The sequence below is a fragment of the Pinus tabuliformis genome, chromosome 5_2, assembly GCF_031772625.1.
Source record: "Pinus tabuliformis cultivar Carrire ecotype Pingquan chromosome 5_2, CPIR1, whole genome shotgun sequence".
Taxonomy (NCBI): domain Eukaryota; kingdom Viridiplantae; phylum Streptophyta; class Pinopsida; order Pinales; family Pinaceae; genus Pinus; species Pinus tabuliformis.
In genome coordinates this window covers 379,051,087-379,057,800 of record NC_142306.1, presented here as the reverse complement: position 1 = coordinate 379,057,800, position 6,714 = coordinate 379,051,087, and positions in this window count along the sequence as shown.

Below are 6,714 nucleotides of genomic sequence, written 5' to 3'. Positions count from 1 at the left end.
CAGAGGGCCCCTGCACTAACGGAGGTTTTTACTTGTTGTTTTGAATTTAATTTCTACTACTTTGTTTTCTGCAAGTCCATTTTCTCTAGTTTTGTTTCATTTCAGTTTTGTAACCAATAGTGTAAGGGTAAAAATCACAACCATGAAAGTCTTATTCTTCTAAGATATTATGTGAAAAATGGCTAAATGAAAAATGAAGACATGAGAATACACAGTTTTGTTAGCTTCTTACTATTTTGATTACTCATTTTAGCATAGAACTATCAATTAGTTGTATTAATAGATGTTCTCAAAAGCATTTCAAAATGATGACAATTCTAACTTATTTGGTTGAATATCTAATACATGGAGTGATTGAGTTCACTCAACATATTGTTAGTTTTACAAATTTTCATCCTCTCTTTTATGATTTTAGGTCATTACTTAGTTGCATCACTTGACATTCCAAAAGATCATTTCAAAAAGGTTGATTCTATCATGTTCCAAAATTGAATTGTTGAATGGCTAATGAATTCAATTATCAAATTACCCTCTGCATCAGTATTACTTTTGGTTTTAAGAATTAGATCCATGGATTAGAATTAATTGGTAGATTAGGACTAATTGATAGAATAGGACTAATTGGTAAATTAGGTCTAAAAGGTAGATTAAGACTAAATGATAGACAAGCTAGATACTCTGTTTTTTTTTCTTTTTTTTTTTTTTCTGATTAGGCCTTAACTAGTCAAAAATGATTCTTGGTCCATTTCTTTAGGAGTTTAGACTAACTTAGGAACCTATCCTTTCCTTGAAAATCCATTATCTTCCTATAAATTTCTCATAGATTGTATATTCTTAGACACCAGAGAATAGAAACCCCCAAAACAAACATAAAAATACAAAACAACGAAGTAAGAGAAAAGCTAACTAAGCACATATAGTGCATCACACATCATAAGTCTACAAACCATAGTTAATAATTAATGCAAGAAATTTATGATACTAAATTGAGTAAACAAGAAGGTATAAACAAAAGAAAGTATAGACATGAAGCATCTCTCGTATGTCTAGGAAAGTAAAATGCACATCATTATGAGCCTCATCGGTTAAAAATCACTTTTGGAAAAGAAAGAAAAATCGCTTGTTTTTTTAAAGAAAATATATTGCTCGCTGAAAAATGGCAAAACTCAGAAAAGTTACAGTGTGCACTTATTCCTGTTTATGTGTTGCTCAAAATCAATTTTGAAGGGAAGAAAAATATCCAATGCAATTAAGCTTGTTTTGTCTTTTAATGAAAAAAAATTGCTCACTGAAGAAAAGGATAAAACTCAAAAAGTTATACTTGTCACTAGTTGCTAGTTAAGTGTTTGCATCTTGACAATAGTATTTCAAAGTATGAGGTCAATTAACCGATCACAATTCACATATCTATTCTGGAATATGAATTCCAAAATTTTTATTTTTAAATTTTGAAAATTATATGCAGACAGAAAGGGTTACATGTTCACGAATATTTTCTTAATAGTCTTCAAATTAGCAATTTGGACAGATGAAGCGATACAATTTTTGGTGGCCTCGTCAATGTTTAATGTGATAAGAGGAATGTTTTCAGTTTATGACGTATCACATTAAACGTGATTTGCTATTGAATTGCTTAAAGGTATATAAATATCTCAAAACACATAAGAAACAACTATGCTAATTTTTAGCTGACACATATCATTGACACTCGACTCATAGTTCAATTTTTCTTTCTAAAAACAATTCAAAATAGACTTGATTACATCAATTCACATGAGAGATTATTCTCTACCCATAATCTGGACAACTAGGGTTTAATGGCCTAAGTTTCAGCCAAGCTTACAATACTTGAAATCAAGTCAAAAAGTTGTTTTACTTCTTCATGCTGGTGCAGGTTGTCCTAACCTCTATATTTTATACTTTTTCTCCTTCTCATACTCCAAACTCTATTATTTTCATAACATTTCTTGGTTTGTAGCTTCTACTTTACTCTAGTTATCTCCCTCGTTATGTCCTTGTTGATTGAGCTTTTCTTTAGAATTGTGTAAGATCTAAAACAATAATTATGTGTTCTTTCATCATGTCTTCCACTGTCTAAAAGTCTTCAACAATTGTGATGGTTGCATTACTTTATTCCACTGAATTTTACTTTTTAGTGATTGTATTGTTTCCATAACTACTTTCTTCCGTTTTATCATTAGGCATTGAAAGCCTCTCTCTAGTAAAATTTAACCCAACATTATAATTAAATTAAACTTTCAATGCTACACTATCCTCACCTATTATTGTGGCTGCAAACCTAATTCGAAGTTCATCCTCAATACGTGTATTTGTATACTGTTCTTTAGTATATTCACTATGCTCATGTCTGGATCTTGTACATCATAACTTTTTCCTTCTACAATAGACATGCTTACAATGTTTAGGATAAATGAAGTGTATGTGTCTTGTTTATATTCTTCTTCTTAAGTAGGATCTTGCATAATGTTTCCAAATATTTTTGCGATATCAATATCTTTTGCAATTTCTTCAAAAAATTTCTCTATAACAATTTTTTCAGTCCCTAGGATATGGTCGAATGGTTGGCTGGGAAGGTTTGGTCCCCACAGATCTAGTGGTCCAGTCCTTGACAAGGCTATTTACACTTGAGAACAATTGTAGACTCATTATCTTGTATATCTTCCTCTTCTTCGGTTGGGATTTCTACATCTTCTGTTGTTATTTTTATTACAAAAGGAATCTTATTAACAATTTCAATGCTTTGTGGTTCATTTTGATTTTGACCAATATTGCTAGATCTTCCATTGCATGTCATCTCTAGAAATTTCCAAGATTCTTGAGACGTAGTTGTGGTTGTTTCAATATTTAGAAGAATATTATCATCCAAACCTAATTGAATGAGAAACAATGTTGCCCCATCATTCTTCCCGTTAGCTATAAGTTGATCCATTTGATCGTGTGTCATAGCATCATAGATTGCTTGACATGGGTGTTATTCATACCTTTCAAGACTTCACTTTAACTTCCTTCACTAAACAATGGGCTAGTGGTTGATTCATTTCACTTTAATGGTGAGTAGCTCTTGGCGGTGATAAGAATCTATGAAAACTTTACTAAAAACGAGCAACAAGTCCTAGGAATGAGGTACAACTCCTCTCTAAACAACTCTTTCTTGACCAGTAGCTCTCCCAATCACTAACCATTAGGACTGAATCCATCTTCCTCTTGTTATGGCGGCTAACAATGTAGTGTAGTGGTGACTTATAGTGCATAGCAACAATGGCTCCGAGTGGCTTGTGATGATGGTTCTGTAAATCAGGTAGTACACTCACTCTACAAATATTCAAAGTGTGGTGAACAATTACTGATCGATTCTTAACTCTGGTTGTGACAATGATTGTTGTGGTGACTCCCAGTGGAGACCTCTCAGGACTCCGTCAACTAAAAATAATGGTGGCTTTACAGATTACAAGCACAAACTCTTAGCTACATAATAATGGTGGCTCACGAGAAGTGACGGTGGGTGGTCTTCAGTCTCTTGGTGTTGTGACTACTACATTGGATGTGCACAACTCCTAAATAAACATTGTGACTCTGCATACTTTGGTTGTAGAATCTCAAATAATCTAACTCAAATTGGCTTTGATTCCTCCTTGGCAATCATCACAATGATGACTAGCAAAGATATTTACATGCAAATGAAAAATTGTAGGCTTTTCACAGTAATGATGACTGCAGTTCAGTCGCACGACAAATATGATGGCTATGAATTATGGTGGAGGCCCCTGACTGCTCTCTCCTCTTTTTATGTTCGCAGCTCTACAGGATGCTCACATTAATATTTTGGTGGATGGGTTAAAAGGCCCTCAATGAATGTTTGTTTTTTCTTATGGACAAATGTGTAGAAACTTAAGTTTGTGGGCTGCTCACAATAGCCGCGACTCTCATTGGATGTGGCACATAATCTTGAGATGGAACACAACCTTCTTAATTTCATTAGCTCTAATCCAATATGATAGATGGATGGAGGAGGAAACCAATAATTAACACACTTAAACATGAGTTGTTGCTCAATTTAGTTATTCAATTTTTTAAAGGTTTATGATTTTAAAGACTCAAAACCACTAAGAATAGCTATGTTAATTTTTAACTCACACACACATGACACACACATCATTGACACTTGACTGACAACTAAATTTAGCTTTCTAAAATTAACCAAAATGGACTTGATGAATTCAGTTCACATGAGAGATTATTCTCTAACAATATCAATCATTTCAGTTAAGTATCTTTTCAAAGCTAATTTCAAGCTAACAATGGGCCTTCTGTGATGTAATATGATGGGGAAATGCTTCGACACATGAGAAACTAGACTTACATAGGCTTCGATACTTGATGGGATAGAAAATTTTCTGGTCAATGGTCAATGCATTGGATAGTTGGATGGTCAATGGAGTATTAAGGATCGATGCACTAGATAGGTGGATTTCTCATTGTTGATGCACCAAACGTTTGTTTATTGCCATGACGAAATCAATAATTAAGATGATGCCAACATTAATAATTGAGGACTACCTTTGTTTCCATAGATGACATTGGTTATATAGCTATATAATTATGTTGGGAATGGTTAAATAAATTACACAAATTTTTTTATTATGTCACTTCTTCATAGTGGCATAGATGATCTGTGTGATGGTATTAGTTTGCATTGTACAAAAACCTTTACACAAACATTTCAGTGTTTGAAACATTGACATTGTTTTTTTAGTTTTCCTAAGGGATGAAGTTGAAGTGTTGTTGTATTAGGGCTTCAAAGCGTAATGTAGAAACACATCTGAGTTAAATTCTTACTTTACGACTTTTGCATACTAATATCAATCCACTACGTAAACTCATTTTTGTAAGATTATTCTATTACTCACAATGTTATGTTAATGCACATAGAAAGGCTACATTATATAGCAATAGAGGATGTTCAGTGTTAGATAAAGATAACTACAATAGCTAGGCATATGCAAGTGCCTATGTGATGTTACAACTCACCATACTTAGGTCATAGGGAAACGAAGCATTGGAAAAACCAACTCTAAGCCCCCCCCACTTATACGAAACATAGGGAGTAACTAAAGAATATATAAAACAAAGAATGGGTCCCAACAATGAGGCCTAATAAGGTACCCATTAAAAAATCTCATAAGCAGAGAAAGAGAGAAAAACTTGTAGGAACCCCCCCCCCCCCAAAAAAAAAAGAGAGAAAGACGCTAGTGATCAAATTACCATGGACCTGAAATTGTAGATCCCATAACAATCCACTTAATGACAAGAACATAGGTTTGCTCCAATCAAGAAGTACAAAATGTTGAAGTACCAAACTGCTAAAGATGAGATTTTTGAAACCTCAATGCGGTCAATCGATCTCTAAAGTAGGATTTTTGCAGAGGCGAAAGGGTGGAAAATAATGTAAATTTCTCCCAAAAATCTTCAGAAAAAAATTGGTGTCATTAAAAAACTAGGCTAAAGCCTCAAATGGAAGCAACACCATCAACCAACAAACAAATAATGGGGCCTGTAAAGATAACACATGTTGTACAACAACACTCCTCACATTTTTTCAATACTGTCACCATTACAAAAAATGACAACAATATCTGTCACCATCTAATTATCCCCCGCTAAAACACAACTGGGAAGGAGCGAGAATCAATAGTCTTCATTGCTACCAAATTTCCCTCCCTGAAACACAACTAAAGGAACAATGGTGATCAACAATAAACAATTTATTCAATATCATGATCAGAAGTTTTCAATCATTGGTTGAAAGGATGCCATATCCATCCATCGATCCATCCACAAATGATCTTGATGGTCGACACTAGTCCACAATTCATTCTTTCATGACTCTTATGTAATGATATGAATGTAGGAATAGTAGTTGACCAAGAATATTAATTCTTGGGCTATTTATTTTGATGACGATGTAGCAATAGTTCATTTTTTTTTCAAATTCAAAGTTGGGTGCTGCAGCATTTTCATATGGAATGACATTTGGAGCCATGTTAGCCATCATAGTCAACAAGATCATTTTCTTACCACACGACATTGTTGGATGTAGGTGATGATGCATCAATAAGATTGTATCCAAGACCTGCTCTTGATGTTTACACTATAGGGTTAATACTAACAACAATTCCTTTCCCATTCTTCCCAAGCCCTCCTCCGGTATATCCCATTCTTCTCAGCTATCAAGACCCACTACGTGTAGTATTGTTTTCAGAACTAGGTGTGACAAAGGCATGTGATGAGTCATGATCATCCACATCAATCTTCTGAAATTAAACATCATCAAGTGTGTAAAAAGGAGAGCTTGGTACCTTAACATAAATTGTATCCATGTCAAATTTCTAAAGATGACTAACTTCCAATTCAAGATCCTGGTTAGACTCTTGCAGTTTTTGAATGTCCTCATCCTTCTCAAGCAAGTGTTGAGACAATGCATCATAATGTTGCTTCAAAATTTGTATTGCTCCATCATTGTTTCTTTTTAATAATTAACTTCCATAACATCATGTTTATTTTTCTCTTCCAGATGATTCTTCAAATTTTATGTTCTTGAGTCAGAAAAATACTCAACTTCCTCCTACAAGTCATCAAGGAGGTCAATCTTCTCTTGAAATTCATCTTCAATCAAATGGAGATATTTTCCCATGG